Source organism: Hordeum vulgare, chromosome 1H (genome assembly GCF_904849725.1).
Source record: "Hordeum vulgare subsp. vulgare chromosome 1H, MorexV3_pseudomolecules_assembly, whole genome shotgun sequence".
In the NCBI taxonomy this organism is placed as follows: domain Eukaryota; kingdom Viridiplantae; phylum Streptophyta; class Magnoliopsida; order Poales; family Poaceae; genus Hordeum; species Hordeum vulgare.
In genome coordinates this window covers 348,041,372-348,052,818 of record NC_058518.1, presented here as the reverse complement: position 1 = coordinate 348,052,818, position 11,447 = coordinate 348,041,372, and positions in this window count along the sequence as shown.

Genomic DNA, 11,447 nt, shown 5'->3' with positions numbered 1-11,447 from the left:
TCATCAACATTATATCTGGTTCTTGTTTATTGCGAGATGGTTACTCGTTTAAATCAAAGAATAATGGTTGTTCTATTTATATGAGTAGTATCTTTTATGGTCATGCACCCAATGTGAGGGGTTTATTCTTATTGAATCTTGATAGTAATGACACACATGTTCATAACATTGATGCCAAAAGATGTAGAGTTGATAATGATAGTACCACTTTCTTGTGACACTGCTGCTTAGGTCATATTTGTGTAAAGGGCGTGAAGAAACTCCATGCTGATGGACTTTTTGAGTCACTTGATTTTGAATCACTTGACACATGTGAACCATGCCTCATGGGAAATATGACCAAAATTCCATTCTCCGGAACAATGGAGCGAGAAAGTGACTTATTGGGAATCAAACATACTGATGTGTGTGGTCCGATGAGCGTTGAGGTACGCAGTGGTTATCGTTATTTTCTCACCTTCACCGATGACTTGAGTAGATATGGTTATATTTACTTAATGAAACACAAGTCTGAAACATTTGAAAAGTTCAAGCAATTTCAGAGTGAAGTGAAGAATCATTATAACAAGAAGATCAAATTCCTATGATCTGATCGAGGAGGAGAATATCTGAGTTATGAGTTTGGCACTCACTTGAGACAATGTGGAATTGTTTCACAATTAACTCCACCTGAAACACCACAACGTAATGGTGTGTCCGAACATCGTAATCGTACTTTATTGGATATGGTGTGTTCTATGATGTTTCTTGCCGATTTGTCGTTGTCATTTTGGGGTTATGCATTAGAGACAATTGCATTCACTTTAAATAGGGCATCATCAAAATCCGTTGAGACGACGCCATATGAATTGTGGTTTGGCAAGAAACCAAAGTTGTCGTTTCTTAAAGTTTGGGGATGTGATGCTTATGTCAAAAAGCTTTAGCCAGAAAAGCTGGAACCAAAGCGGAGAAATGCGTCTTCGTAGGATACCCAAAAGAGACAGTTGGGTACACCTTCTATCTCGGATCCAAAGGCAAAGTGTTTGTCTCTAAAAATGGAAAATTTCTTGAGAAAGAGTTTCTCTCGAAAGAATTGAGTGGGAGGAAGATAGAACTTGATGAGGTTGTAGAACCTTTACTTCAACCAGATAGTAGCGCAGCATAGAAAGATGTTTCTGTGGAACATACACCAGTTGAAGAGAAAGCTAATGACGATCATGAAGCTTCGGATCAAGTTGCTATCGAACCTCGTAGGTCGACAAGGGCACGCACTGCTCTTGAGTGGTACGGTAACCCTGTCTTAATAGTCATGCTGGTAGACAACAATGAACCTACACGCTATGGAGAAGCGACGGTGGGCCCAGATTCCAACAAATGGTTAGAGGCCATGAAATCCGACATAGGATCCATGTATGAAAACAAAGTATGGACTTTGGAAGAATTACCTGAAGGGCGAAAGGCCATTCAGAATAAATGGATCTTTAAGAAGACGACAGACGTCGACGGTAATATCATTGTCTATAAAGCTAGACTTGTGGCAAAAGGTTTTTCACAAGTTCAAGGAGTTGACTACGATGAGACTTTCTCACCCATAGAGATGCTTAAGTCCATGAGAATCATGTTAGCAATAGCTGCATTTTTCGATTATGAAATTTGGCAGATGGATGTCAAAATAGCATTCCTTAACGGTTTCCTTAAGTAAAAGAGTTGTATATGATGCAACCGAAAGGTTTTGTCGATCCAGAGAATGCTAACAAAGTGTGCAAGCTACGCCGATCCATTTATGGACTGGTGCAAGCATCTAGGAGAAGATGAAGGACCTAGGAGAAGAAGCTTTCATATTAGGCATCAATATCTATACAGATAGATCGAGATGCTTAATAGGACTTTCAAAGAGCACATACCTTCACAAAGTTTTGAAGAAGTTCAAAATGGACCAGTCCAAGAAAGGGTTCTTGCTTGTATTGCAAGGTGTGAAGTTGAGTAAGACTTAATGCCCAGTGACTGCAAAAGATAGAGAAAAGATGAGTATCGTCCACTATGCTTCAGCCATAGGCTCTATGATGTATGCAATGTTGTGTACAAGACCTGATGTTAGCCTTTGTTGGGGAACGTCGCATGGGAAACAAAAAATTTCCTACGCGCACGAAGACCTATCATGGTGATGTTCATCTACGAGGGGGATTTCAGATCTATGTACCCTTGTAGATTGCACAGCAAGAAGCGCTAATAAACGCGGTTGATGTAGTGGAACATCCTCACGTCCCTCGATCCGCCCCACAAACCGTCCCACGAACCGTCCCGCGATCCATCCCACGATTCGCTCCGATCTAGTGCCGAACGGACGGCACCTCCGCGTTCAGCACACGTACAACTCGACGATGATCTCGGCCTTCTTGATCCAGCAAGAGAGACAGAGAGGTAGATGAGTTCTCCGACAGCGTGACGGCGATCCGGAGGTTGGTGGTGATCTTATCTCAGCAGGGCTCCGCCCGAGCTCTGCAGAAACGCGATCTAGAGGAAAAACCGTGGAGGTATGTGGTCGGGCTGCCGTGGCTAAGTTGTCTCAAATCAGCCCTAATACCTCGGTATATATAGGAGGGAGGGGAGGGACCTTTCCTTGAGGCTCAAGGAGCCCCAATGGGTCGGCCGAAGTGGGGGGGAGGAGGATTCCTCCTCCAATCCTAGTCCAACTAGGATTGGAAGGTGGAGTCCTTCTCTATTTTCCCACTTCCCCTTTTTCTCTTTGATTTTCTTTCTCTCCTGCGCAGGGGCCTTCTTGGGCTTTCCCACCAGCCCACTAAGGGCTGGTGCGGCACCCCCAAGGCCTATGGGCTTCCCCGGGGTGGGCTGCCCCCCTCGATGAACATCCGGAACCCATTCGTCACTCCCGGTACATTCCCGGTAATGCCGAAAACTTTCCGGTAATCAAATGAGGTCATCCTATATATGAATCTTCATCTCCGGACCATTCCGAAAACCCTCGTCACGTCCGTGATCTCATCTGGGACTCCGAACAACATTCAGTAACCAACCATATAATTCAAATACGCATAAAACAACGTCGAACCTTAAGTGTGCAGACCCTCTGGGTTCGAGAACTATGTAGACATGACCCGGGGGACTCCTCGGTCAATATCCAATAGCGGGACCAGGATGCCCATATTGGATCCTACATATTATACGAAGATATTATCGTTTGAACCTCAGTGCCAAGGATTCATATAATCCCGTATGTCATTCCCTTTGTCCTTCGGTATGTTACTTGCCCGAGATTCGATCGTCAGTATCCGCATACCTATTTCAATCTCGTTTACCGGCAAGTCTCTTTACTTGTTCTGTAATACAAGATCCCATGGCTTACACTAAGTCACATTGCTTGCAAGGCTTGTGTGTGATGTTGTATTACCGAGTGGGCCCCGAGATACCTCTCCGTCACACGGAGTGACAAATCCCAGTCTTGATCCATACTAACTCAACAGGCACCTTCGGAGATACCTGTAGAGCATCTTTATAGTCACCCAGTTACGTTGTGACGTTTGATACACACAAGGCATTCCTCCGGTGCTAGTGAGTTATATGATCTCATGGTCATAGGAATAAATACTTGACACGCAGAAAAGAGTAGCAACAAAATGACACGATCAACATGCTACGTTTATTAGTTTGGGTCTAGTCCATGACATGATTCACCCAATGTGTGATCCAGTTATCAAGCAACAACACCTTGCACATAGTCAGAAGACCTTGACTATCCTTGATCAACTGGCTAGCCAACTAGAGGCTTGCTAGGGACAGTGTTTTGTCTATGTATCCACTCATGTATCTAAGACTTCATTTAATACAATTATAGCATGGATAATAAACGATTATCTTGATACATGAATTATAATAATAACTTATTTATCATTGCCTCTAGGGCATAATTCCAACAGTATCCCACTTGCACTAGAGTCAATAATATAGCCTTCACATCGCCATGTGAATTACATTGTAATAAATCTAACACCCATACAGTTCTGGTGTCGATCATGCGTTGCCCGTGGAAGAGGTTTAGTCATCGGGTCTGCCACATTCAGATCCGTGTGCACTTTGCAGATATTCACGTCCTCCTCCTCGACGTAGTCGCGGATGAGGTTGAAGCGTCGTTTGATGTGTCTGGTCTTCTTGTGAAACTGTGGTTCCTTTGCTAAGGCAATGGCACCCGTGTTGTCACAAAACAGGGTTATTGGATTCAGTGCGCTCGGCACCACTCCAAGATCCGTCATGAAGTGCTTCATCCAGACACCCTCCTTAGCTGCCTCCGAGGCAGCCATGTACTCCGCTTCACATGTAGAATCAGCTAGACGCTTTGCTTGGAACTGCACCAGCTTACCGCACCCCCATTAAGAATAAATATGTATCCGGTATGCGACTTAGAGTCGTCTGGATCTGTGTCAAAGCTTGCACCGACGTAACCTTTTACGGCGAGCTCTTAGTCACCTCCATACACGAGAAACATCTCCTTAGTCCTTTTCAGGTACTTCAGGATATTCTTGACCACCATCGAGTGATCCACTCCTGGATTACTCTGGAACCTGCCTGCCATACTTATGGCCACGCTAACGTCCAGTCTAGTGCACAGCATTGCATACATGGTAGAACCTATGGCTGAAGCATAGGGGACGACTCTCATATGCTCTCTATCTTTATCAGTTGCTGGGCACTAAGTCTTACTCAATCTCGTACCTTGTAAAACTGGCAAGAACCACTTCTTGGACTGTTCCATTTTGAACCTCTTCAAAACTTTATCAAGGTACGTGCTTTGTGAAAGTCCTATCAGGCATTTTGATCTATCCCTATAGATCTTAATGCCTAGAATGTAAGCAGCTTCTCCTAGGTCCTTCATAGAGAAACTTTTATTCAAGTAATCCTTTATGCTCTCCAAAAACTCCACGTTGTTCCCAATCAGCAATATGTCATCCACATATAATATTAGAAACGCCACAGAGCTCCCACTCACTTTCTTGTAAATACAAGATTCTCCAACCACTTGTATAAACCCAAATGCTTTGATCACCTCATCAAAGTGTTTATTCCAACTCCGAGATGCTTGCACCAGTCCATAAATGGATCGCTGGAGCTTGCACACTTTGTTAGCATTTTTAGGATCGACAAAACCTTCGGGTTGCATCATATACAACTCTTCCTTAAGGAAACCGTTAAGGAACGCCGTTTTGATATCCATCTGCCAGATTTCATAATCGAAAAATGCACCTATTGCTAACATGATTTGGACGGACTTAAGCATCGCTACGGGTGAGAAAGTCTCATCGTAGTCAATTCCTTGAACTTGTGAAAAACCCTTTGCCACAAGTCGAGCTTTATAAACGGTCACATTACCGTCAGCGTCTGTCTTCTTCTTAAAGATCCATTTGTTCTGAATAGCCTTGCGGCCTTCAGGTAGTACTTCCAAAGTCCACACTTTGTTTTCATACATAGATCCTATCTCGGACTTCATGGCCTCCAACCATTTGTTGGAATCCGGTCCCACCATTGCTTCTTCATAATTCGCAGGCTCATTGTTGTCTAACAACATAATTGCTAAGACGGGATTACCGTACCATTCTGGAGCAGTACGCGATCTCGTCGACCTGCGAGGTCCGATAGAAACTTGATCCAGAGTTTCATGATCATCATCATTAACTTCCTCCTCAACCGGCGTCGCAACGACAGGGGTTTCCCCTTGCCTTTGCGCCACCATCCAGAGGAATAAGAGGTTCAACAACCTCATCAAGTTCTATCTTCCTCCCACTCAATTCTTTCGAGAGAAACTCCTTCTAGAGAAAAGCTCCGTTCTTAGCAACAAACACTTTGCCCTCGGATTTGAGATAGAAGGTATACCCAACTGTCTCTTTTGGGTAACCTATGAAGATGCACTTTTCCGCTTTGGGTTCCAACTTTTCAGGCTCAAGCTTTTTGACATAAGCATCACATCCCCAAACTTTAAGAAACGACAACTTTGGGTTTTTGCCATACCACAGTTCGTATGGTGTCGTCTCAACGGATTTTGATGGTGCCCTATTTAAAGTGAATGCAGTTGTTTCTAATGCATAACCCCAAAACAATAACGGAAAATCGGTAAGAGACATCATCGATCGCACCATCTCTAATAAAGTACGATTACGACATTCGGACACACCATTACGCTGTGGTGTTCCAGGCGGTGTCAACTATGAAACAATTCCACATTGTCTTAAGTGAGCACCAAACTCGAAACTCAGATATTCACCCCCACGATCAGACCGTAGGAACTTGATCTTCTTGTTACGATGATTTTCAACTTCACTCTGAAATTGCTTGAACTTTTCAAATATTTCAGACTTGTGCTTCATCAAGTAGACATAACCATATCTACTCAAATCGTCAGTGAAGGTGAGAAAATAGCGATATCCGCCGCGTGCCTCCACACTCATCGGACCACACACATTGGTATGTATGATTTCCAACAAGTCACTTGCACGCTCCATTGTTCCAGAGAACGGAGTTTTAGTCATCTTGCCCATGAGGCATGGTTCGCACGTGTCAAGTGAATCAAAGTCAAGTGACTCCAAAAGTCCATCGGTATGGAGTTTCTTCATGCGTTTTACACCAATATGACCTAAGCGGCAGTGCCATAAAAACATGGCGCTATCATTGTTAACTCTAACTCTTTTGGTCTCAATGTTATGTATATGTGTATTATCACTATCAAGATTCAATATGAACAATCCTCTCACATTGGGTGCATGACCATAAAAGATATTACTCATAGAAATAGAACAACCATTATTCTCTGACTTCAACGAGTAACCGTCTTGCAATAAACAAAATCCAGATATAATGTTCATGCTCAACGCAGGCACTAAATAAAATTTATTTAAGTTCATAACTAATCCTGATGGTAACTGAAGTGAAACTGTGCCGACGGCGATTGCATCAACCTTGGAACCATTTCCCACGCGCATCGTCACTTCATCCTTGGCCAACCTTCGCTTATTCCGCAGTTCCTGTTTTGAGTTGCAAATATGAGCAGCAGAACCGGTATCGAATACCCAGGCACTACTACGAGAGCTGGTTAAGTACACATCAATAACATGTATATCAAATATACCTGATTTTTCTTTGGTTGCCTTCTTATGAGCCAGATACTTCGGGCAGTTGCGCTTCCAGTGACCCATACCCTTGCAATAATAGCACTCCGTTTCAGGCTTAGGTCCAGCTTTGGGTTTCTTCTTCGGATTGGCAACAGGCTTGCTGCTCTTCTTCGGATTACCCTTCTTTCCTTTGCCGTTTCTCTTGAAACTAGTGGTCTTATTCACCATCAACACTTGATGCTCTTTACGGAGTTCTGACTCTGCGACTTTCAGCATCGCGAATAACTCGCCGGGTGACTTGTTCATCCCTTGCATGTTATAGTTCAACACGAAGCCCTTATAGCTTGGTGGCAGTGATTGAAGAATTCTGTCAGTGATAGCCTCTTGCGGGAGTTCAATCCCCAGCTCAGCTAGACGGTTTGAGTACCCAGACATTTTGAGCACATGTTCACTGACAAACGAATTCTCCTCCATTTTGCAAGCATAGAATTTATCGAAGGTCTCATACCTCTCGATCCGGGCGTTCTTCTGAAAGATAAACTTCAACTCTTGGAACATCTCATATGCTCCATGGCGCTGATAGCAAGGTTGAAGTCCCGGCTCTAAGCCATACAAGACTGCACATTGAACTACTGAGTAGTCCTCCTTACGTGTTAACCAAGCGTTCTTAACATCTTGGTCAGCCGTAGCGGGTGGTTCATCTCCTAGCGGAGCATTAAGTACATAATCCTTCTTCCCAACTTGCAGGAGCAACTTAAGATTACGAGCCCAGTCTACAAAGTTGCTTCCATCATCTTTCAACTTAGCTTTCTCTAGGAACGTATTAAAATTCAGGGTGACTGCCGCGTGAGCCATTGATCTACAACACAAATATATTCAAAGTGTACTTAGGCTATGTTCAAGATAATTAGAGTTTAACTTAATCCAATTACTTGCTAAACTCCCACTCAAAAAGTACATCTCTCTAGTCATTTGAGTGGTTCATGATCCAATTCCACTAGCTCAAGTCTGATCATCACGTGAGTTGAGGATAGTTTCAGTGGTAAGCATCCCTATGCTAATCATATCAGCTATATGATTCATGATCAACATTTCGGTCTCATGTGTTCCGAGGCCATGTATGCACATGCTAAGCTCGTCAAGCTTAACTCGAGTGTTCCGCGTGTGCAACTGTTTTGCACCCGTTGTATGTGAACGTTGAGTCTATCACACCCGATCATCAAGTGGTGTCTCGAAACGACTAACTGTAGCAACGGTGCACAGTCGGGGAGAACACAATTTCTTTTTGAAAGTTTAGTGTGAGATCACCTCATAATGCTACCGTCGTTCTAAGCAAAATAAGGTGCATAAAAGGATTAACATCACATGCAATTCATAAGTGACATGATATGGCCATCATCACGTGCTTCTTGATCTCCATCACCAAAGCACCGGCACGATCTTCTTGTCACCGGTGCCACACCATGATCTCCATCAACGTGTCACCATCGGGTTTGTCGTGCTACTCATGCTATTACTACTAAAGCTACATCCTAGCAATATAGTAAACGCATCTGCAAGCACAAACATTAGTTTATAGACAACCCTATGGCTCCTGCCGGTTGTCGTACCATCGACGTGCAAGTCGATATTAACTATTACAACATGATCATATCATACATCCAATATATCACATCACATCGTCGTCCATATCACATCACAAGCATACCCTGCAAAAACAAGTTAGACGTCCTCTAATTGTTGTTGCATGTTTTACGTGGTGACCATGGGTATCTAGTAGGATCACATCTTACTTATGCAAACACCACAATGGAGATGTATGAATTGCTATTTAACTTCATCCAACGACCTCCTCGGTCAAATCCGATTCAACTAAAGTTGGAGAAACCGACACTCGTCAGTCATCTTTGAGCAACGGGGTTGCTCGTAGCGATGAAACCAGTCTCTCGTAAGCATACGAGTAATGTCGGTCCGAGCCGCTTCGATCCAACAATACCGCGGAAACAATAAAAGACTAAGGAGGGCAGCAAATCGCACATCACCGCCCACAAAAACTTTTGTGTTCTAATCGAGATGACATCTACGCATGAACCTAGCTCATGATGCCACTGTTGGGGAACGTCGCATGGGAAACAAAAAATTTCCTACGCGCACGAAGACCTATCATGGTGATGTCTATCTACGAGGGGGATATCAGATCTACGTACCCTTGTAGATCGCATAGCAGGAAGCGTTAATAAACGCAGTTGATGTAGTGGAACATCCTCACATCCCTCGATCCTCCCCGCGAACCGTCCCACGAACCGTCCCGTGATCCGTCCCACGATCCGCTCCGATCTAGTGCCGAACGGACGGCACCTCCGCGTTCAGCACACGTACAGCTCGACGATGATCTCAACCTTCTTGATCCAGCAAGAGAGATGGAGAGGTAGATGAGTTCTTCAGCAGAGTGATGGTGCTCCGGGGGTTGGTGGTGATCTTATCTCAGCAGGGCTCCGCCCGAGCTGTGCAGAAACGCGATCTAGAGGGAAAACCGTAGAGCTATGTGGTCGGGCTGCCGTGGCAAAGTTGTCTCAAATCATCCCTAATACCTCAGTATATATAGGAGGGAGGGGAGGGACCTTGCCTCGAGGCTCAAGGAGCCCCAAGGGGTCGGCCGAAGTGGGGGGAGGAGGATTCCTCCTCCAATCCTAGTCCAACTAGGATTGGAAGGTGGAGTCCTTCTCTATTTTCCCACTTCCCCTTTTTTTTCTTTGATTTTCTTTCTCTCCTGCGTAGGGGCCTTCTTAGGCTTTCCCACCAGCCCACTAAGGGCTGGTGCGGCACCCCCAAGGCCTATGGGCTTCCCCAGGGTGGGCTGCCCCCCCCCCCCCCCCGGTGAACATCCGGAACCCATTCGTCACTCCTGGTACATTCCCGGTAATGCCAAAAACTTTTCGGTAATCAAATGAGGTCATCCTATATATCAATCTTCGTCTCCGAACCATTCTGGAAACCCTCATGACGTCCGTGATCTCATCCGGGACTCCGAACAACATTCGGTAACCAACCATATAACACAAATACGCATAAAACAATGCCGAACCTTAAGTGTGCAGACCCTGCGGGTTCGAGAACTATGTAGACATGACCCGAGGGACTCCTCGGTCAATATCCAATAGCGGGACCTGGATGCCCATATTGGATCCTACATATTCTACGAAGATGTTATCGTTTGAACCTCAGTGCCAAGGATTCATATAATCCAGTATGTCATTCCCTTTGTCCTTCGGTATGTTACTTGCCCAAGATTCGATCGTCAGTATCCGCATACCTATTTCAATCTCGTTTACTGGCAAGTCTCTTTACTCGTTCCGTAATAGAAGATCCCGTGGCTTACACTAAGTCACATTGCTTGCAAGGCTTGTGTGTGATGTTGTATTACCGAGTGGGCCCCGAGATACCTCTCCGTCACACGGAGTGACAAATCCCAGTCTTGATCCATACTAACCCAACAGGCACCTTCGGAGATACCTGTAGAGCATCTTTATAGTCACCCAGTTACGTTGTGACGTTTGATACACACAAGGCATTCCTCCGGTGCCAGTGAGTTATATGATCTCATGGTCATAGGAATAAATACTTGACACGCAGAAAACAGTAGCAACAAAATGACACGATCAACATGCTACGTTTATTAGTTGGATCTAGTCCATCATATGATTCACCCAATGATGTGATCCAGTTATCAAGCAACAACACCTTGCACATAGTCAGAAGACCTTGACTATCCTTGATCAACTGGCTAGCCAACTAGAGGCTTGCTAGGGACAATGTTTTGTCTATGTATCCACACATGTATCTAAGACTTCATTTAATACAATTATAGCATGGATAATAAACGATTATCTTGATACAGGAATTATAATAATAACTTATTTATTATAGCCTCTAGGGCATAATTCCAATAGCCTTGCCATAAGTACGGCGGGAAGGTTTCAAAGTGATCCAGGAATGGAACACTGGACATTGTTCAAGAATATTCTGAAGTACCTAAAAAGTACTAAGGAAATATTTCTCGTGTGTGGAGGTGATCAAGAGCTCGTCGTAAAGGGTTACGTCAATGCAAGCATTGACACTGATCCACATGACTCTAAGTCGCAAACCGGATATGTATTATTCTCAATGAGGGTGCGGTAAGCTGGTGCAGTTCCAAGCAAAGCATGGTAGCTAATTCTACATGCAAAGCGGAGTACATAGCTGCCTCGGAGGCAGCTAAAGAAGGTGTCTGGATGAAGGAGTTCATGACAATCTTGGAGTTGTGCCTAGTGCACTGGATCCAATGACTGTTCTGTGACAAAACTGGTGCCATTG